General features: G+C 36.2%; 1 protein-coding gene across 4 annotated transcripts in view; it reads right to left on the minus strand.

Annotated features, from left to right (window-relative positions):
- The window catches only part of SGCZ (sarcoglycan zeta), a 1,239,166-nt gene that overhangs the window by 259,493 nt on the left and 955,525 nt on the right, over nucleotides 1–24,148 (minus strand). The gene's annotated exons all lie outside the window — the stretch shown is intronic.

Below are 24,148 nucleotides of genomic sequence, written 5' to 3' on the forward strand. Positions count from 1 at the left end.
AAAATACAAAAAATTAGCCAGGCATGGTGGCAGGCATGATTGCCTGTAGTCCCAGCTACTTGGGAGGCTGAGGCAGGAGAATGGCCTGAACCCGGGAGGTGGAGCTTGCAGTGAGCCAAGATCATGCCACTGCGCTCCAGCCTGGGCAACAGAGTGAGACTCTGTCTCAAAAAACAAAAAAAAAAGAAAGAAAGAAAAGAAAAGAAAGGGATGAGGACGTGACAAGAAATACCTGAATCTATCATTATGGATAAGCAAGCCCAATGTGGACAGATGTATATAAAACCAAGGATAAATTCTTGGATGATATCAATGGGTTGGGAAAATATCATATATATATATATATGTATATATATATATATATATTTGCTATTTTACTTCTTTTTTTATTGTTATACTTCAAATTCTAGGGTACATGTGCACAACGTGCAGGTTTATTACATATGTACACTTGTGTGATGTTGGTGTCCTGCACCCATCAACTCGTCAGCACCCATCAACTCGTCATTTACATCAGGGATAACTCCCAATGGCATCCCTCCCCGCTCCCTGCTCCCCATAATAGGCCCCAGTGTGTGATGTTCCCCTTCCCATGTCCAAGTGATCTCATTGATCAATTCCCACCTATGAGTGAGAACATGCGGTGTTTGGTTTTCTGTTCTTGTGACAGTTTGCTGAGAATGATGGTTTCCAGCTGCATCCATGGCCCTACAAAGGACGCGAACTCATCCTTTTTTATGGCTGCATAGTATTCCATGGTGTATATATGTGCCACATTTTCTTAATCCAGTCTGTTACTGATGGACATTTGGGTTGATTCCAAGTCTTTGCTATTGTGAATAGTGCCACAACAAACATACGCGTCCATGTGTCTTTATAGCAGCATGATTTATAATCCTTTGGGTATATACCCAGTAATGCAATGGCTGGGTCAAATGGTATTTCTAGTTCTAGATCCTTGAGGAATCGCCATACTGTTTTCCACAATGACTGAACCAGTTTACAATCCCACCAACAATGTAAAAGTGTTCCTATTTCTCCACATCCTCTCCAGCACCTGTTGTTTCCTGACTTTTTAACGAATGCCATTCTAACTGGTGTGAGATGGTATCTCATTGTGATTTTGATTTGCATTTCTCTGATGGCAAGTGATGATGAGCATTTTTTCACGTATCTGTTGGCTGTATGCATGTCTTTTGAGAAATGTCTGTTCATATCCTTTGCCCACTTTTTGATGGGGTTGTTTTTTTCTCATAAATTTGTCTTTTATATGTTCAGGATGACATTAGGATGATAATCTATCCTGGTTTCTCTGAGACAGGGCTGATTTACAGCAGTTTTATAGTATCCTCTTACATTTTCAAAAATAAAAAGTGGTTCAGATTTAGACATTCAATTACATTACCACCCACTTACTGGCTCTAATAAGTGTGGTTTTGCAGCATTGTACTTATCTAAGAACAGAAACAGAAATGAAAGTGAGAAAAACTCAAAAGTGAGGATTTGCTAGACAGCAATGACAGAAAGTCATAGAAATCTGGTATTCTTAAAGTGGCAAAAAAAAAAAAAAAAGATGTTTTCAAATGACTAACCATTATTTTTCTCATTGACTCAGGACAAGGAAAGTCAGTAGTGGGGTTGGGTTACCAAAACAGTGCACAGTCAAAGAATGGCAAATGGTGATAAACTAATGATGAAGGTCAATAGACGTTAAGAAATATGGCAATTATAATATGAAGACAGGTTTATCATCAGAAAGTATAATTTTAGATTTGGAGATCTTGAAGTTGAGAGCATTTTCAGGCATAATAAGACTTATAGAACACCTGCAGGGGTGGAGGCAGATTTAAGAAGACAGAGAATTATCTGGTATTCAGGAAGCCAAGAATATCAATTAGAACTTATAACATGACATGGGGCTTAAAAGCACTATTTTGTGTAAGTGGAATTTTCTGGACTAAATTTCACATGGTGACTGTCCATATATATTCTTAAATGCCTGCTGGAAGAAAATGTTCTGAAGTGCTCTCCGTAGAGTTGTTACAGAAATATCTAATTTCACTGGGAGACTATCTCAGAGCAATGGAAACAGGTTCTAATACAATTGTAATTCCCATGTCAATATTAATACTAAAAAACATTCTGATGAGATGCTTGGAAATAAGAGGACCGGGCATCCACAGTTAGGTGTGTTATTACTTATGCTATTTCCGTCTTTGATTTTGCAGCTTTCAGTCTTGAGCTTCGTGTGTTTTCTTCTTATATTTTCTATTTAATATATGATTTCAGATATACAATCACATTTCATTTAAATTAGATAAAACAATTCTCCTCTGTAAATGTAGGCCTGTTTTTTTGTGTGTGTGTGTGTGTTTGTTTTGAGGAGTCTCGCTCTGTCACCAGGCTGGAGTGCAGCGGTGCAATCTTGGCTTCCTGCAACCTCCACCTCCCGCATTCAAGTGATTCTCCTGCCCAGCCTCCTGAGTAGCTGGGACTACAGGTGTGCACCACCATGCCCACATAAATTTGTACTTTTAGTAGCGACAGGGTTTCACCATGTTGGACAAGGACTGTTCTTATAATATTGTGTTGTGAATCTAACCTCACTTCACTATGTCTATTTGTTTCTCATTTTTCCTATGTTGTATGAAAAAAATGAATTTTCAAGTTTTTCCATATTATTCAGAGGAAATGATAAAATGTATAAAGCCGTATAACAAATACTCCATATGTAATCAACCTGACTCTCATACTCAGGCATTAAGTCCGGTAACAATTTATGAGTTGATGAAATTATCTGGTTTTCCTTCTGCAAGAGCATTAGAAATTAAATTTATTTTTAGTGTCACTACAGTTTTCTGATTCATTATTTTCTTGATCCCTTCAATATCTGAAAGGGAGAAAATGATTTAATTTTCTGTTCAGGAAGACATTGTTACCCGAAGGTAACAGACTCTAATGTACTAGACCTAGACCTTGTTTTGGTTCTGCCACTTCTTCCCTTTGTTAAGTATTAACCACTTAACTAATCACTCTGTGTCTTAATTTTATCATCTGTAAATGTAATAATAAGTTATGCGTCTATGATAAAGATTACATGAGGATGTAGAAAGCTTAAAATAGTGCCTAATTTATGTCAAACTACTCAATAGTTTTAACTATTATTAACATTTTACTTAAATATTTAGTTTTTGCCCTATATATTATAAAAATTCATGTTGTTTATTTTCAGAGAAATTATCTTGGAACTTCAGTATAATCTACATCAAATTTCATCATCATTACAGTTATGATACTTTTGTGCATCATCCTGTAATCTCACACATTGCTATGGTTCAAATGTGTCCCCCCTAAAATTTAGGTATTGAAACTTAAGGGCCAATGTGACAGCGTTAAGAGGTGGAGCCTTTCAGAGGTGATTAAGCCAGGAGGGCTCCTCCCTTGTGAATGGAACTAAGGCCCTTATAAAAGAGGTAAGTGAGGCTTCACACAGTGTTTCAACCTCTTGCTCTTCTGCCTTCCCCCAGATAGAACACAGAGCATTCCTTTCCTCTGAAGGACGCAGCAACAATGTGCCAACTTAGAAGCAAACAGCAGCCTTCATCAGACAACAGAACCTGCTAGCGCCTTGATCTTGGACTTCCTAGCCTTCAAAACTGTAAAAAAATATTTTCTGCGTGTTTTTTTTTGTTTTTATTTTTTTTTTCTCAATTACCCAGTTTGGGGTATTTTGTTACAGTAGCAAAAACTGACTAGGGCACACGTGATTTACCTATTTTTCACAGACAATATAGTGTCATTTTGGAAGGGGATATGAAATCAGACATTTGGAATTTGAAATTTCACTTTTCTATTTACTAACTGTTGACTTTGACATGTTGTTTATCTAAACTCAAATGTGTATTTTATAAACATCAGACAAATAACAGTATTTGTCACAGGGATGTTGTATTAATTTAATAAGACACTATGTAAATGAATTAGTATTGGACTTGGTATATTTTTAATAATTATTCCCTTTACTTGTGGGTTATTGAAATTAGTATTTTAGAAAGTACATTTAGTGTGTAATCAACACGTTTAAAAAATATCAACTTCTCTTATTTGTATTTCTTCTTTTTCATTTCCAACAACACTATGACAGTTCAAGATCACTTTATCTCCAGCTTGGAGATTGCCATCTAACAAATAACATTGTTATTTCATTATTTTAGTATTATTTTTGCTCAAAAGCCCACAATGTCACCTTAGCCTCTGAGTATAGATTTGTGTCCTATATTTTGAATATGTAATGTGCTTTCTAAATAATCCACTGTGATTATCACATTCATGTTTAGGGGAAATATTATAAAACAGACTCTTCCACTGTGCCCCAATTCCTTCTTTAGAATAAATTTCTAAATTTGCTAAGTGTCCCCTCCAATCCTGTTTGTTTTTAGGTGTTTATTGGAGTCGTCGGTTTTTTTTTTTTTTTATCTGTTTTTGCTTTTTGTTCATCACTCAACTTATACTTCCACTCCTCCACTAAACTGTACTGCCAGCAGTTTTTTATTTATTTATTTATTTTCAGAACAGCTCTATGTTTTGCCATCTAAATTTCCTGATCCGTGCATTCTAGCTGCTTGAGATAATCTTCACTCCAATTTCCTTTTAAGGCTTTTACCCATAATCCAGAGAACTGCCTGTCCAAAGAATACCATGGTTAATATCCTAGTCAGAAATAATGTTGCTATCTACTCTATATTTACAAAATGCTATATTAGTATTTCTTATTCCAATTTTAGTTAACTGTGTATACATTTTTATCTCTTCTTTAAAAGTTTATGATAAATCTTAGTTATCTTCATGTTCATTCATTCATCTTGCATAATCCTTCCAATAGTAGATATAAAGTATGTGGTCAGTAAAATGTTGATTGTTGAATTTAACAGAATTTACCTCTTTACTTAAATAACGAAAAACTCCAAAACTAAATTAATACCCTTGTAAAGATCACAATTACTAAAATTTATAAAATTTTCCTTTAAAAACTGAAAGTAATCTTTATCATAATTTTCATTTAACATTTTTGACAAAGTAGAGGATTCTTTGTAGAGAAATACTTACTGGAACTTCTTATGAGAGACTGACTGAAAAATAAATTGTACGTTTGAAAGTCAGCAAAAAGACTATTAAGAATATTTAAATTTAAATTTCTAATGGCTGTTTAAATTTAAATTTAAAATGGCATTTTAAATTTAAAATCCATAACCAGAACTTTGCAATGATGTGATGATAATTCACTCCCTCCTCAAAGTTATTAATGACATTCGGTTACCAGAAATTAGAAGTTACTTAAATGTTTTCTACTCCAAAGATTCAAGATACTGCTTAACAGAGAAATGTAATGGCCAGAGTGCTGAGCATTTTGGCATGAAATTAAGAAAATATTTTAAAATGGATGTATCAATTAAAAATACAGAAAATCTGATGAATGATTTATCACTAAAAAAACTTTTCAAACAAAATTAAAGAACTCCACCACCTGCATGGAAAGCAAATATACATTTTAGACATTTTTTTCTGGATGAAACCAAAAGTCCTCTTTCAAATTACTAGTATTACACATTTTGAAAGAAATTCAACAGGAGGGAAGGTAGACACATATGTTTTTATTATTTTGAATATCTAAAGATATTATTTATTCTATATTTAAATTTGTATGAGGAAATAATCTTAAAGATGTAGTTTCAAGAAAACTTGGAGCTTGGTATGACAAATGTTTGTAAGACATTAAGAATTAAATATTTTCGGCCGGGCGCGGTGGCTCAAGCCTGTAATCCCAGCACTTTGGGAGGCCGAGACGGGCGGATCACGAGGTCAGGAGATCGAGACCATCCTGGCTAACACTGTGAAACCCCGTCTCTACTAAAAATACAAAAACTAGCCGGGCGAGGTGGCGGGCGCCTGTAGTCCCAGCTACTCGGGAGGCTGAGGCAGGAGAATGGCGTAAACCCAGGAGGCGGAGCTTGCAGTGAGCTGAGATCCGGCCACTGCACTCCAGTCCGGGCGACAGAGCGAGACTCCGCCTCAAAAAAAAAAAAAAAAAAAAAAAAAAAAAAAAAAAAGAATTAAATATTTTCATTAAAATAAAAGGAATACATAGAGAATGGAAATATTAAATTGTTTCAATGAAATTAAAAACCATATTTAAACTTCTTTTTGCCATTAATGTTTAAATCTGTGTTAAATCAGTTAAAAAAAAAAAAAAAAAAAAAAAAAAAAAATTCAACTTCTAAATTAAGAAGAGGAGGTTCTCTTTACTGTGCCGAAGCAAAGCATGTGGTTATGCTGCGTTTTTAAATACTTTATAGTGAGCTGTTTTTCTCTAAGCATAAAAGAAAAAACAAATGAAACATAAGTTGACAGCCTGCTTTATATGTATGTTTTACTATGTTGTTTCTTGTAAGCCTGTCTTTTATTTTCGTTTTAATTGGCCTCCCTGTATCCCTGTATATTATTAGGAAATAAACTCTATGGTGGTAACCATTGATAGACCTAGTGATCTGACTTCTAATTCAACTTGTATGGAAACGCTTTTACAGATTGCTCTTAATAATATAACTTTCACCATCCTGAACATGATTTATCACCTTTGTTCTTTGCCAATAGTTGTTCAAATTTCATAATTTATGTATCTTCAATTGTCAGGGTTATAAAAGAAAGTTTTTAATATATTTGTGTATAAATATAATAGTAAATATCGTATTTTGTTTGTCTTAAGTGCACTGATGTTCCTTTAGATATGCAAAGAATTTTTTAAAAGCATGATAAAATAAAATGTCATTTATTTTCTAAAATTTTCTCTACTGATAATATAGGAAATATGTATCTGGGAAATATGTATTCATATTTATGGATATATAATACATTTGTGCAATACATCTAATATATTTATGAATAAATATAAATACATATTTCTCTTATATTCTTATTCTAAGTATTACCCAAATATATATTTTTATTTTAACTATCCACATATCACTAGCCTCACAGAACATATATAATTGCTTAACAAAAAATGCAGGATGAAAAATTAAAAATAAACATATGTTAATTTGACAAAGTGGATAGGATCATAGTGACCTGTGATGGAGTAAAAACAGATGCACTCAGTAAATCCAGTGAGGCTGGTCTGAAGGCAATGAGTTATCTCAACTGATTGCTCACTGTCAGTTACAGATCGAATTCCTTGTTCTACTCTTTCCCCCTTCTCACTACTGTACTTGAATAGCCTTATATAAATAAATAAATAAATCCAATAAGACTGCAAATAAGGAACCACCCAGAGTATTCAGTAACTTGATATATAATGGTAATTTTATAACACTTAATTATTTAAATTATAAAAGTTGGTTTGCAATAGAGTATAGAATATGTAGATATATAGAATATACTTATATGCATATATATAATGTGTGTAATGTTCACATATATAGGTATGTGTATATTATATATGTGTATGTATATACGCATACATATTATATATTGTATTATATATTATATACATAATGTTCACATACAAAAAATGGAGAACAGATCATAGCTATTCAATCCAGTAGGAACACTTGGAACACACACACACACATATATATATATTAAATTCCATATTTTTAAGAAAAAAATATATTTCTCTACAGGCAATTGGAATCACTGTCAGCAAAAATCAACTGGTATAACTCAGTCTAATATTAGTTACATGATGCAGATTTCAATGTACATAGAAACAACATCCACTTTAACTGGAGGTTAAGGTTACCTGCTGGAAACCAAATCAGTGGTTGTGGGAGAGACTTGCTATAAAAGAATACTACATCAAAAAGCCAAGTGTGCTATTATAAAAAAATCATATTTCTTGATGGTAAATGGAGACAACTGCAAAAAGCCTCAGGCATTTAACTTAAGGAAAATAAGTAATGGATTAATAATAATGTTTTATACCCTGAAAACTGCCATCTGTAAGTGGGTGGCTGAGGGACTTCCATATGTTAATCTTTTAACAAGGCAATAAAGCCTGAAGGTTCACTATTAGCATGCTTGTCTTTCCTAGCTGTGTTTAATAGAATAACAGAATTAATGGACTTGGTTAAAAAAAAAAAAAAAGTTACTTTTTCAAATAAATTTAGAAAATCATTGCATGATATATTCCTACTCAGATGCTCACAATACACATTAGCATATTAACATTCAGATGAGCTTGGAGTAGAGAAATACACTTCATCTAATACAGAGGTGTCCTAACATTTTGGTCAATGGGTCTTCCACTCACATAACCCACCTTTTAGAGTAGGTGAAATAACGTCCCTTTAAATATACCAGGGAAATACTTCAGATACACCAGGGAAATACAGAGATCAATTAGTCATATTTTACCAACTCTGAAGAAAGATCATTTAAAATGGAGGTACAGGCTGGGCGCGGTGGCTCAAGCCTGTAATCCCAGCACTTTGGGAGGCCGAGACGGGCGGATCACGAGGTCAGGAGATCGAGACCATCCTGGCTAAGACGGTAAAACCCCCGTCTCTACTAAAAATACAAAAACTAGCTGGGCGAGGTGGCGGGCGCCTGTAGTCCCAGCTACTCGGGAGGCTGAGGCAGGAGAATGGCGTAAACCCGGGAGGCGGAGCTTCCAGTGAGCTGAGATCCGGCCACTGTACTCCAGCCTGGGCGACAGAGCGAGACTCCGTCTCAAAAAAAACCAAAAAAACAAAAAACAAAAAAACAAAACAAAAAATAAAAATAAAAATAAAATGGAGGTACATTTTTTAGCACGGAGTCTCAAAAATAAGTTATTAAAGAGTTATGGGCGCCTGTCTCCACAGATGTTTAGAGAGCCTATGTAAAGTGTCAATTGTGCTCTTATGTGGCTTCCCAGCTAGTTTTAAACACTGAACGTGGCTAAAAATGGGATCCGCTTTATGGGTGTCACTTCCTATTTTCAGTAAAAAATGAGAAAGCGAAGTAATCCTGAATACACCTGTTTTTTGCACATATTTGTCTGTTACTATAATTTATTTCCTAAAAGGAGAATCACCTCTTGTCTTGAACAAAATCACATGTCTGGACTCTTTAGTTAAGGATAAGACTTTGGGGGATGGTAACCCTACCAAAGCACTCCTCAGAGTAAAGTCTTTTCTAAGAATTTCTTCTAGACTCATAAGACAACATTTTTAATTTCCACCCTACCTATGGCACTAAACGTATTAATAACAGCTTAGTTCATACAGCACTTCAGCAGATACAGTGCCTATGACACATCACAACAGTGCTGTAAAATTGACATGTTTTCTTCATTGAACACAGAAAATAAATTAGGTTGTTAGTTTTGTGCACCTAGTTAGCTACTCATCCAGAACACAAGTCCAGTCCTCTCACTCTTAGTCAAGGCAGGTACTATAGGTATAGAAAATGTGTTACATTTATTGTATTATGTAATCCCAATATAGCTTCCCTAATAGTCTTCATTATTAGTTTAGATATTTCTGAGTTAATTTGTATAACTTCTTAATTACTTGTGCTTTTTTGTTTGTTTCCCTGATTCATTTACCAGCACAGATTTCTTATTTGGCTCAAATTTGCATTGTGGTATTCTGAAAACAGAGTTCTGCTATGACAAAACTCTAGTCTGGAATACTTATAAATCCTTCACGAAAACAAAGCCATCTGAACAAACTATTGTTATTTGTACAGCCATAGACTGTCTTAAAGGAATCTAAATCTATGTTTTCTGGAAATAAAAAGTTCACTTTTTTACTTCTTTATATATACTCTTTTGTAATACATTCATTATACAGAAGTAACTTGTGTGTGCCTGTATTTGTGACTGTGTATTTAGAAGAGGTGAGTGGAAGAACTGGAGTAGGTAAGATTAAGCTGTTGATCTTAAAATTATAGATATCCTTCTGAGCTGGGACTGAGGAACTATTAGGTAAATGTCAATAGAGAAAGGACAGAAAGCTCATGAAGACACAGATGAGCAAGTTGACTCTCTGGGATTAGGCAGCAATACGACTGAGAAGAGTTTCTGACGTTGTGTTGCTTAATGGTTCACGAATCTCCTAATCTCCATGGTGATGTAGCATGTGCTTTATTGAGTTTATAAAACTGTAACATTTAGCCTCTTAGACTAAAGAAGTCCCTTGGGGTTTTAAAGTCTGAAGATCCTTCTAAACATCAAGGAGAACCTTTCATGCAGAAATGCAATGGGTCATCTCTCAACTGAATTTTAAAAGACCCTATAAGCTTCCTTGAAGGGTACTGTTGATTTCTATTTCACCCTTGAATTCCAAGGATGGATTTTTTTTTTTCCCTAAAACATGTAGTTTTGCATCTCTTCTTTAATCTGGTTAATTTCATTCCAGATACTGGTAACCACTCATTTGGAAAATATTTAATATTAACTTTTTTAAAACATCTTATCCATTATACCTTATTATACTTCCACATGGCATACTTTCTAAGTTTCACTTGTTTTTTCAGTTGTCACAGACAGACATCAGCCTGTAATGCAATCCTTCTTGTGGTAACTGCCTTCTCCGGCCTTCTCCAACTCCCTTCCCTCAATGTGGTTCCCACAGAATCTGCCATTTGTTAATGTCATTCTGACAGATGATTCAACCAAGAGTCACTAACTAAACCCAAGTAAAATCAATCAGATATTTAACTAGAATTTTTTGAATTAAGGAAAACAGTGATAAAAATAATCAATTAAACAAACCCTATTTTTTCCATTTTTAAAAAGAAATTTAGAGTCAAGGGGTACACACTACACAAGCAGGTTTGTTGCATGGGTATATTAAGTGATGCTGGAGTTTGTGCTTTTAGTAAGCCCATCATCCAAACAGTGTACATAGTGCCCAATATATAGTTTTTTAAGCCCTCATCCCCCGTCTCTCTCCGCAATCCACTACACAGCATCTACTGTTTCCATCTTTATGTTCATGTGTACCCATTGTTTAGCTCCCAAAGTAAGAATCTGTGGTACTTGACTTTCCTGCATTAATTTACTTAGGAAAATAGCCTCTGGCTGCATCCATGTTGCTGCAAAGGACAATTGCATTCCTTTTTATGGCGGTGTAGTATTCCTGGTATATATGTACCATATTTTTTTTATGCACTTCACTGTTGATGGATACTTAGTTTGAATCCATGACTTTGCTACTGTGAATAGGACTAAGATAAACGTATGACTGTAAATGTCTTTTTCACAGAATAATTTATTTTCCTTTGAGTAGATACTCAGTAATAGAATTGCTGGGTTGATTTCTATTTCTTTGAGAAATTTCCATATTGTTTTCCCCTGGGGATTGAACTAATGTACATTCCCACCAACAGTGTATAAGCATTCTCTATTTCTCTCTGTGTCCTCACCAACATCTGTAATTTTGTGAGTTTTTAATAGTGGCCATTCTGATTCTTTGGATGTAAAAGGGGGAGGTAACTGTGACCACATCTCCAATTATATAGAGAAAGCCAGTTTTCAGTGAGAGAGAATAAATCTAGTTTAAAAAAGGGCAAAGAATAAAGGAGACTCATTGCTGTTGGCAAACATGTCCCTGGTTCTTGTTCCTGAGGCTCAAGTGCTTGACTGTACTTCCCTTGATTTTTCCAATACTCCCATTGGTTTCATGATCTCACAATTATCTCCCTCTCTTTTTTCCTAAAATACTTCCTGTCTAGTATGAGAATACTTGGATCCATTCTAAAAGATTCACTGACCTACATATTCACATGCCTTCTTGGTGATCTCATCCACAACCGTGGCTAACATTCTTTTAGCTAAATCAAGCTCCTGCCACAGGGGCATGGCATTTATTATTGCCTCTCTCCAATCTTTTTCCCCCTTCATAATTATCTCTGTCTCATCCTTTGTATAGATATTCAGACAAATCTTGCTGAAGATATCTTCCATACAATCTCAGAACTTTCGAATCACAGCGCCATGCACATTTCCTTCAACAGCCTTACCAGAGCTTGTGCCAGTCTCTGTTTGTGTGTTAGCTTGTGATTATACCTGCATCAGGTTATAAGCTTACTGCAGGCAGGTACAGCATCTTTTTACTCATTGTTAATTCCAAAATTTATTTTTACAACCGTATTTTTTTAAAAAAAACTTTTAGGTTCAGAAATACATCTACAGGTTATATAAACTCATGTCATAGGGGTTAATTGTACACATTATCTTCTCAACAAGTACTAATCCTAGTTCCCAGTAGTCATTTACTCTGATCTTCTCCCTCCTCCCACCTTCCATCCTCTAGTAGACCCCAGTGTCTCTTGTTTCCCCCTGTGGGTCCAAGTGTTCCCATAATTTAGCTCCCACTTATAAGTGAGAACATGTAGTATTTGGTTTTCTGCTTTTGTGTTAGTTTGCTAAGGATAATGGCCTCTAGTTCCATCCATGTTCGGGCAAAGGACATGACATCATTCTTATTTTTTATTGGCTACACTGTATTCCGTAGTGTATAGGTGTCACATTTTTTTATTCAGTCTACAATTGATGGGCATTCAGCCTACTATGGATGGGCATTTAGGTTGATTCAATGTCTTTGATATTGTGAATAGTGCTGCAATGAACATACACGTGTATGTGTGTTTATGATAGAATGATTATATTCCTTTGACTGGGTATATACCCAGTAACGGGATTTCTAGATCTAATGATAGTCCTGTTTTTAGCTCTTTGAGAAATTGCCTCACTGCTTTCCACAATGATTGAATTAATTCACACTTCCATCAACAATGTATAAGCATTCTCTTTTCTTTGCAACTTTACCAGCATCTGTTATGTTTTGACTTTTTAATCATGGCCATTCTGGCTGGTGTGAGATGATATCTCATTGTGATTTACAACCAGATTTTTAAAACCCAGATTTATCTTTTGAACTTGAAACAAAGGCATTCGGCTGCTTACTGCCTACTGTTGGCTGGATTTCACAGGTGCCACTAACCAAGTATGTCTCAAACAAAGTAATCATCTCTCAACTCGAACTGTTTCTTCCGTTGTGCTCCTTACCTCAAAGAATTACTTTCATCTCTATTTAATGGAAATATGTATCTCATCCTGGACTCTTCATTTCTAATCCTCATAATGGACCAGTCACCACATCCCATACACTTGCTTTCAACTGTTCTACTTGCCTTTATTCTGGCATTGTTCCAGGTACACACAGGGATGTGCTGTACATATAGCCGTTAAAATAAGGACCTATTGTCCCAATTACTGGGAGGACTATGAGTGAGTAGTCTCTGTAAGCCCTTTCAGGTATCTCCATAGTTCCCTAAAATGTCTACACCTTTAGAAGTAGGCCACCCCTCCCAACAAATGGCTGGAACTCTCCCTCTGATTGATGGAAGACATGCAGAAGGCTTTCACACAAAAGTCTGCAATTGCCCCCTTCCGTGTCTATCTTTATTCACGTGCTCTCCCAGCCACTATCTATAAAACTAGGGCTTAGTTTCAACACAACACTGTGTATGAGTTGGCCCTGAGAAGGTGGAAGGGACTATTACCTATTTAGAAGGAGTGGCAAGACCCAATCAGCAGGTCTCAGCAGGAGGAGGAAGAGTAGGGGTGAGATTATTTTCTGAGGGTGCTTCATCATGTGGTCAGAACATAAGATTAGATTTCAAGTACTCTTCCGGGACACAGAATTTTACTACTGGAAAGGACTATAGGAGACAACTCAAACTTGTTACTAGAATGACTCCTGGAAGTATGGGAAAAGTGAGGACCCCGTTAAGTCAGGTTAAAATACCAGAATTGCTATCGCAGATGGTGGAAGAGGGAATGAAAGTCTCAGGAAAGTAGATATAGTGAAATGAACACACTGGGTACGGTTGGAAAACCTACCAAATAAGTATGACCTATGAAAAAGCACAGAAGACATATCAATTATCAAGGCCATTAAAAATTGTGGGTGAGAATGATACAAAAATCACCAAGAAGTCCAGTGGTCCCTCCCCTGCATGGGTCAGAGCTGACAAGAGAAAAGATGGTTATAAAACAGGGCTCACTTTTAGCAATGGAGATGGCAGAGCATTGACACAACAGAGATCAAGTGATAGCCAGAAGCCAGATGAACACAATTATGGCAATGAGGGCCCAGGTCAGAGGAATAACCAGGGGTGTAACACACAGAAGGTTATGAGGAGATGCTTAATAACTCTTAGTGTCCATGGAGGCCAAGAAAATGGTTCATCAACAAGGATCCTGTTTAATTTCTGGCATGCAAGATATCAAGGATGGATGCACAGGAGACTTAAGGCAGTTACTCCAATAAAGAAGTCAAGGTTTCTTGCCCAAGTTTCATCAGTTTTGGGACCCAGAACCTATCGACCTTCTTAGCAAATTTCGACAGTAAACAGAAGTGCAGTCATCTTAGCCTGAGAAAGGCTCGGACTCCTAAGCAAGGACGAGCTGGGTCATACCTCAAGATGGGTCACCTATCTCATTTCAATGAAGGATTTGCCCCAACTGTTAGGAGAACCAACAATAGAAAACTCAGTTGGCATCATTGTCAGCAGAATAAAGCCATCTTTCCAAAGGTAGACACCTACCTGGGTGGCTTATGTAACTGTTGAAAAATTTGAGAGTATACAGACCCAGCTATCCCATCTCACCTTTGGATAATTCTCAAGAGCCATTCTAGCTCCGGATATCCTGTGTAGGGGTGGGTGGTGCTTAGTAGAGGTTGCAATTGCTCTGTCACGGCTTGATTTCTCTCTCTGCTCCATCCTGCTCTCTGATGGTATTATTCTCTTGTTTACTGAGAAATGTTTTTATTGAAATGCAATAAAATGCATAATACTTTTTAAACATTAAATTGAAACTCATTAAAATATGCATCTACTTTATTCCTCATACATTACTTAGTGTTTATTTTTGAAAAATTTCTTATGAAATAGAGTGAACAAATAGACTTTTTTGCCTTTACAATAAATTTTAAAAGGTTTTAAATTGCCAATTTGAAAATTCAAGTATTGATGCTACAAATGTGTATGAAAGTGCCTTCTTTTGACAAGAGTTTTCGTGTTTTGAGGAGCAGGTAAGAAAAAGATGTCTGTCATTTAAGCCACATTTCCGTACAGTCATTGGTCCTCCTGGCTTCAGCCTGGACAAATGCACAGACATTGTTAAGGCAAAAGGAAGGCTGATGCTCAAAAATAAGAGTGAACTTTAATCTATGTTACAGAAATTAGTACATTAATATTTCTGCCAAGTGGGAAGAAAATCAGTATAAAAGAATATTCATGTTGACAACTATAACATATTATGTTTGTTTTCTCTCCGGAGTGTGCTATTAAAGAACAATCAGTGCTAGGAAAGCACTTTACTTCTACTGCAAACTTTCCTCTGTAGTAATTTCATTATCATAGACTTCCTTAAAGTATTTGTAAACAATGGTAATTGTGTACAATCGCTCAAGTCCAGACAAATAATGCACTTCTAATTTGGTTTATACCTGCCTAAAAACCAGAGAAAGAACATCTCTTCTCTATGTGAATGTTAAACCAAGTTTTGAAAATGACTACTGAGAATGATTGTTCTCTAATGTTTTTTTTTTTTTTTTGAGACGGAGTCTCGCTCTGTCGCCCGGGCTGGAGTGCAGTGGCCGGATCTCAGCTCACTGCAAGCTCCGCCTCCCGGGTTTTACACCATTCTCCTGCCTCAGCCTCCGGAGTAGCTGGGACTACAGGCGCCCGCCACCTCGCCCAGCTAGATTTTTGTATTTTTTTAGTAGAGACGGGGTTTCACCGTGTTAGCCAGGATGGTCTCGATCTCCTGACCTCGTGATCCGCCCGTCTCGGCCTCCCAAAGTGCTGGGATTACAGGCTTGAGCCACCGCGCCCGGCCTCTCTAATGTTTAAATATAGAAACATTAAGAAAACTCTTAGGACACAAAATATGATGTTTGATGGGATATTAGGAGAAGTGATTGCAGGTAATGACCTCACTATTCATCATCTTCCACGCTTTCAGTACAAAATTCAGAGTCATCATCAATGTTTTCTTTTTATTCCACATAATCAATCAGTTGCCATATCCTATGAATATGTTTGATAATAGGCTTACATGGTTTATTTGTGTGCAGGCATGTTAGGATGTTGGTACTTGAATAAAACCTAAGCATCTATTACTGAAAAATCTGATGAATAAAGCATAGCACATGAACACCATGGAGTACCATGTAGCTATGTGAAGCAAAGGAACATATCTAGCCAAAAGGATGCAACTTAAAAAGACCAGCATATATGAGATAAGAAAGTAAGAACTAGAACGATATATGTAAATTTAAAATGTGTACATAAAATTGATGAGTGTATTAGTAAAAACACACAGTAATGAAATAATTATTAAAAAGAATAGAATACTATAAAGAGAGAGCAGATGCTAATATTAGAAATAGAATGAAAATATAAAAAAAGAAATGAAAGAATGAATTAAAAATTAATAGTAAAGAGTAAGAGAGGAACATTGAAGGAACAAATGATATAACAAGGACACCGTTATATCAACTGACAAATAGAATGACCTCGATCTTCTACACCTGAAGTTAAAAATAAAGTAAAATCTGCTGCAGATATGGTCAATTCTATTCCCCTTTTATCTTCACTGTTATTGTTTTAATTCTGTTTTTTTCCTTTCACCTCCAGCCTATGATATCATATCGTTTTTCTAAATGTTCTTACTGTCATTAACATATCCAATTAAGATTTTTTCTCATGTTGCTGACACTCTTATACTTTTATAAAGCCAATTTTGTCAGCATCTGAGGAACATCTGACCAAAAATGCTTTTCATAGTCTAAACCATACTCTGGTTAGTTATGATCCAATTACAGCAACAGTTTTATTGTTTTACAAGCATTCCCTTAATGTGTCCTATTCTATCTTCTTTGCTTCTATAACAGCCTATTTTTCTTTTATTCATGTATTTATTGCAACCCATTACAGTTCACTGGTTTACTGGATATTCTATCCCTGTGGTCTTATTTTAATAAGGGAAGAGATAATGTCTTCCTTGTCTTTTTATCTCTAGAATTTATCAAAATGACCTTTATGTACAAGCACAAGTACTTGTAAGTACTTGATAAACATTCACTGAGGTTGACAAAATGAGTGTATAGAATACTCAAAAGTAACTAGAGAACCTATGACACAGTAGCTTATAGCAGACTAATGCATCCACTGATAATAGCTAGAAAATCTCTGATACATATTAAAGTGCAAACCAATTATTTTTTAAAGTAACATGCTTTTGTATTGCGGTAAAATGTGCATAAAATAAAATTAACCATTTAAATAATTTTTAAGTGTACGGTTCAGTGGCATTAAGCACATTCACATTGCTGGATTAACCATCATCACTCTCCATCTTAAGAAATTTTCATTAACCCCAACTAAAACTTTATACCCATTAAAAAACAACTCCTGAATCCCCTCTCCCCCATCCCCTGTTAACTGCTATTCTACCTTCTATTTATGTGGACTGCTCTACGGGCTGCAAACAAGTGTAATCATACAACATTTGTCCTTTTGTATATGACTTACTTAACTGTGTCTTCAAAATTCATCTACGTTGTAGCATGTGCCAAAATTTCCTTCCTTTTTGCTCCTAAATAATACTGTACTATCTGTATATACCACATTTTATCTGTCAATGAACACTTGGGTTGCAACTTTCATTTGGATATTGTGAATAACTTTGCTATGAACAGGATGTACAAATATCTCTTTGAGACTCTGCTTTCAATTCTTTTGAGTATATATCTAAAAGCAGATTAGCTGCATCATGTGGTAGTTTCACATTCAGTATTTTGAGTAATTGTGTACTGTATTTTCACAATGCCTGTACCATTTTACATCGCTCTCAGCAATGCACAAGATTTCCAATTCCTTCACATCGTCACTAATGCTTGTTACCTTTTGTTTGTCTGTCTTTTAATAATAGCCACCCTAATGGGTGTGAAGTGGGGTAACATCCTTTTGGGCTAGCTAGATTTGAAGTGACAAGAGGCTGAAAATCAGAGATGTTTATGTTTCAAGCCCTTGTTCATTTTTTTCTCAAACCACTTGCCAACTGATATGGTTTGGCTGTGTCCCCACCCAAATCTCAACTTGAATTGTATCTCCCAGAATTCCCATGTGTTATGGGAGGGACCTATGAGGAGATCATTGAATCATAGGGAACAGTCATTCTTGTGCTATTCTCATGATACTGAATAGGTCTCATAAGATCTGATGGGTTTATCAGAGGTTTCCACTTTTGCATCTTCCTCATTTTCTCCTGCCCCACCGTGTAAGAAGTGCCATTTGGCTCCTGCCATGATTCTGAAGCCTCCCCAGCTGTGTGGAATGGTAAGTCCAATTAAACTTCTTTTTCTTCCCAGACTCAGGTCTGTCTTCATCAGCAGTGTGAAAACAGAATAATACAGCAAATTGGTACCAGTAGAATGGGGTGTTATTGAAAAGACACCCTAAAATGAGGAAGTGACTTTGGAACTGGGTAACAGGCAGAGGTTGGAACAGTTTGGAGGGCCCTGAAGAAGACAGGAAAATGTGGGAGTTTGGAACTTTCTATAGACTTGTTGAATGGTTTTGCCCAAAATGCTGACAGGGATATGAACAATAAGGTCCAGACTGAGGTGGTCTCAGATGGACATAAGGAACTTCTTGGGAACTGGAGCAAAGGTGACTCTTGTTACGTTTTAGCAAACAGATTGGCAACATTTTGCTCCTGCCCTAGAAATTTGTGGAACTTCGACCTTTGGAGAAATTATTTAGAATATCTCGCAGAAGAAATTTCTAAGCAGCAAAGCTTTCAAGAGGTGACCTGGGTGCTGTTAAAGGCATTCAGTTTTAGAAGGGAAGCAGAACATAAAAGCTTGGAAAATTTGCAGCTTGATTATGTGATAGAAAAGAAAAACCAATATTCTGGTGAAAAATTCAAGCTGACTGCAGAAATCTGCATAAGTAGCAAGGAGCCTAATATTAATCACCAAGACCATGGGGAAAATTATCTCCAGGCTATGACAGTGACCTTCACAGAAGGCCCTCTCATCACAGACCTGGAGGCCCAGGAGGAAAAAGTGGTTTCATGGACTGGGCCCAGGGTCCCTGGGCTGTGTGAAGCCTAGGGATTTGGTGCCCTGGGTCCCAACCGCTCCTGCCCTCACTGAAAGGGGCCAAGGTACAGTTTGGACTATAACTTCAGAGGGTGGAAATTCTAAGCCTTGGCAGCTTCCACATGGTGTTGAGCCTACAGGTGCACAGAAGTCAAGAACTGAAGTTTGGAAACCTCTGCCTAAATTTCAGAGGATGTACAGAAACATCTGGATGCCCAGGCAAAAGTTTGCTGCAGGGATGTGGCCCTCATGGAGAACCACTGCTAGTGCAGTGCAGAAGGGAACTATGGGGTCAGAGCCCCCACACAGAGTTCCTACTGGGGCACTGCCTAGTAGAGCGGCAAGAAGAGGGCCACTATCCTCCAGATCCCAGAATGGTAGATCCACTGTCAGCTTGCACTGTGCACTTGCAAAAGTCACAGACACTCAACACCAGCCTGTAACATTTAATTCCAGGTCTATCAAGGCAGTCAGAAATTGAGAGACTAAGATCCTGGGAAACAGAGAGATTAAGAAAATTATAACTTGTACTCTGCATACCTTTTCCGTCAAGTCATTTGCTGGTTATTATGTGTCCCAGGGAGAGGCTAAGGAGCTAAATTTAAATATATAAGAATTTCAAGGAAATATTCCAAAATAGCATAGTGCTGTAGAACAAAAATTAAATACTAGTACTCAGTCAGGAGGAGGGATTCTAGTAAATATTACAATATTCATTTGGGAGGCAGAGAGGATTGTATCTCAGAGAGAGAATAATCTAGATTCAGAGGAGACTCACAATATCTGAATCACAGTGTCATGTCATCTCTCACCCTAATTTTATTTAGTGAGCAGAGGGTAAATCCTCTCTAAGCAAAGATAACATTACAGAGAGTATCCATCATTTATTTTTCAGACCCTAAGTCTAGAGTTTATTCAGAAACAGCAATCACACCAAGAATTAGTAACAAAGGGGAAAAAGAAGCAATGCAAACAAAGAAAAGAGGAAATCTAATTGAGGGTTCAGATATTGATACAAAATAATTATAATTCACGTATTCAGATAAATACATGAGAGCATAGAAAATTTAATGAAGGAATTGCAATCCACGAAAAAGAATTAAGTGGAAATTATAGAAATGAACAATTCAATAATTGATGTTAATAACTTTATTGATGGGCACAGTGGGAGATTGGGGACAGCTAAAGAGAGAACCATTGAAATCAGTAAAAGATGTTTCATTCACAAATATGTGGATTGAAACCAAAAACAAGTGAACAGGGGTACACAGGAGCAGAGGAGACCAGAAGACCTTAGATAAGGAAAATATCTGAGCTATTTTAATTGAATAATGGACGTTGAATTTAACAAATAACTATCCAGTAATGGATTCAATAAGTCTATGAAACTCAAACCAGGAAAAATACAAAGAAAGCTACACTCTATACAATGTGGCAAGGCTAATGAAAATCAAAAAGAAAGACAATCTTCAAATCAGTAATGGAAAACAATATGTTAACTACAGAATAACAACAATAAACCTGACAGCTAACTTCTTAAAAACATTATAAGAAACAGAACAGGCAAACATCTTCAAACCCTGAAAGAAAGTAATGACCAACCTACAATTTATAACAAATGAAAGTAAATCACTAGACAATGCAGAAGAGAAAGGGAAAATGGGGGAACAAAGGCTTAGAAAAGAAGAAGTCAAATTTGCAGTCTGAAGGTCACATGAATATGTATGTAGAAAATGTGAGTTATGCATAGGATAAATAACTAGAATATAATGACTTAAGTTACTGAATGAAACAGTCAATTGTGGTTTTATACATGAGAAGAGCTACAAATGAAAATATAAACCATGATGATATACCCCTATAAACCCATCAAAATTACTGAAACTATAATATTTTTATAATGTCAAGTTTAAGAATGTGAAGTAATGAGAATTTATACATCACTAGAGTGTAATGATAGTGGGTTTCTATGACACAACAAATTTAGGACAAAATTTTGACAGTAATTGCACTTGTAGGCATACACATTGGCAAAATAAAAGCATAAATACAAGTAAATGCAAATGTACACGTGCATACACACACAATTTTTTTTCATATTCTGTAGAGAAGTCCTATAAAACAGTAAGATAATCAACACAATGGAAAATTAAGCCAATGAACTGAAAAGTAAACTACACAGAAAAGGATAGTAAAATACCCATAAACTTACGAAAAGGTGACTAACCTCATTACTCAGCAGGGACATGCCAATTACACCAGGAACTTTCTTTTTTTTTTTTTTTTTTTTTTTTTTGAGACGGAGTCTTGCTCTGTCGCCCAGGCTGGAGTGCAGTGGCTGGATCTCTGCTCACTGCAAGCTCTGCCTCCCGGGTTTACGCCATTCTCCTGCCTCAGCCTCCCGAGTAGCTGGGACTACAGGCGCCCGCCACCTCGCCCGGCTAGTTTTTTGTATTTTTTAGTAGAGACGGGGTTTCACCGTGTTAGTCAGGATGGTCTCGATCTCCTGACCTCGTGATCCGCCCATCTCGGCCTCCCAAAGTGCTGGGATTACAGGCTTGAGCCACCGCACCCGGCCTACACCAGGAACTTTCACTACACATCCATTAGAGTCAGAAATCTTAAAAAGAATGGCACTATTAAGAACTGGTAAGAATATGAAACATGTGGAACTCTCATACACTACCGGTGAGAAGGTACATTTGGAAAACTGTTGGCAGATCTACTTATGCTAAATTCTGGGATATATGTATATCCTCTGATCTAGAATTTGAGTCCTAGGAATATGCCCAGAAAAACAATGTGTGAATGTTTCTTACAAATGGCAAATAAATGTGTGGGTATAGGTTATGCAGAAAAGTATAACACAACAAACACATTATCTCTGCAGTTATCTGTTTTCCTTATGAAGAGAGGTCTTCCTAATCTCCCTTGGGTCTAGAAGCTCTGTTTAACAATGTGAGTTAAGCCTAAGCCTAGTGCTATCGAAAACTTACTTCCCAGCTTTCCCAGAAGTTTGAATTCCATTGCTCATGTCCTGAAGGTTTCTTAAAAAAGAGAAAAAGGTTCAACTCTAGCCGGGGCTAAGCTACTAGGTATTCCAAAGTTTATTATCATTGACTTCAGTGGAAAGAAAATAGTTATTACAGTCCTAGATCATGATTCTAGACCGAACTCCATCCTTTCCTACTGTGTGACTTGATCAAATTCCTCTGAACTATATGACATCCTGGAAAAGATAAAATCATGAACACAGTCAAAAGATCAGTGGTTGCCAAGAATTCCGGGTAGGGAGGAAGGGATGTCTCAGTAGAACAAATGGAATTTTTAGGGCAGAGAAACTATTTCACATTATACTGTAATGGTGAATACATGTCATTGTATATTTGTCAAACCCTCTGGAATATACAACACAAAGAGTAAATTCTAATGTGAGTTATGAATTTTAGTTAATAATTACATATCAATATTGACTCTATTATCTATGAATATTGGCTCATCACTTTTAACAAATGTATCACAATAACACAACATGTTAATAATAGGAGAAACTGGGGTTGTGGAGTGAGGTGATATATAGGAATTGTGTGTACATTCTGCTCATTTTCATGTAAACCTAAAACTCCTCAAAAAGTAAAATCTATTAATTTAAAAATTCTACTATAGTATTTTAATATCTTTGAGATTTAAAAAATAAATTAGGAGATAAGGATCATGCATTTTATAGGAACAAAACATTTTACTGGATTTGTCTTATTTGGGGAATTCACTTTTAGTGATTTAGTAAAATTCTGACATAATAAAATGGGAAAAAAACTATATATAAATGCTAATTAGCATACTAAGGAGGCTGGTTAGGTGAATTCACTCATTATTTCAAGCCATAGAGTTACATAATGCATTTTGTTAGAAATATTTTTAAAGTAGGCATATGTCAAATGCATGTAAGAAAAAAGTCTTATATGCATTTATCTTATCATAAAATATCACACGGGAAATTTTACAATACAACAAAATAAATCTAAAGCTGTTTTACATTTATATAAAGGAAGAATAATTTGAGTTGAAACATAAAATCGCATACAGGCCATACTTTAATAAATTTAGTAATTTTTGTAGTTAATGTTTTAGAAACAATTATATATTATCCTTCTCTGTGATATATAAATATCTGTGTGTGTGTGCATCTTTGTTATTTCTCTTAACTAAGAATAAAGTTTAGGGTGTTTCCTTTTTTTCTTTCCCATCTTACAAACATTCCAATCAAAATTATTTCAGACATGGCTTTGATAACGTATTTGTAAATAAGACTTCCATGACGTTTATTTCCTTAATTTTTTTTTTTTTTTTTTTTTTTTGAGACGGAGTCTTGCTCTGTTGCCCAGGCTGGAGTGCAGTGGCGCGATCTCAGCTCACTGCAAGCTCCGCCTCCGGGTTCACGCCATTCTCCTGCCTCAGCCTCCCGAGTAACTGGGACTACAGGCGTCTGTCACTGCGCCCGGCTAATTTTTTGTATTTTTATAGAGACGGGGTTTCAACGCATTAGCCAGGATGGTCTCGATTTCCTGACCTTGTGATCCGCCCGCCTTGGCCTCCCAGAATGCTGAGATTACAGGCGTGAGCCACCGCGTCCGGCCTTATTTCCTTAATTTTCATAATAAAATGCTTATTCTAACATTTGTTATCCTTGTCAGGAAAGCTAATGCATCTGTCCTTAATCAGCCATGGAGAATATTAGCCCTCGTTAGTTGCCAGAGGCTATAATTTCTCGTTAACATTCTAGCTGAGAGACATTATGTTATTTTAAAGAAAAAGTCTATGAGAAAAACTACTCATTTTTCTCAGAAGTCTACATTCTAACATTTGATAGAGCCTGGCATCAGAAAGACTTCATACTGAGCTAATATGAGTGTGGCCTCTGGCAGAATTCCTGCACCAAAGAGAACTTCAATGCAATGTCTTGAGCTTTTATTGAGGATTCC

Source organism: Trachypithecus francoisi, unplaced genomic scaffold, assembly GCF_009764315.1.
Source record: "Trachypithecus francoisi isolate TF-2019V2 unplaced genomic scaffold, Tfra_2.0 Contig01440, whole genome shotgun sequence".
NCBI classification, from domain to species: domain Eukaryota; kingdom Metazoa; phylum Chordata; class Mammalia; order Primates; family Cercopithecidae; genus Trachypithecus; species Trachypithecus francoisi.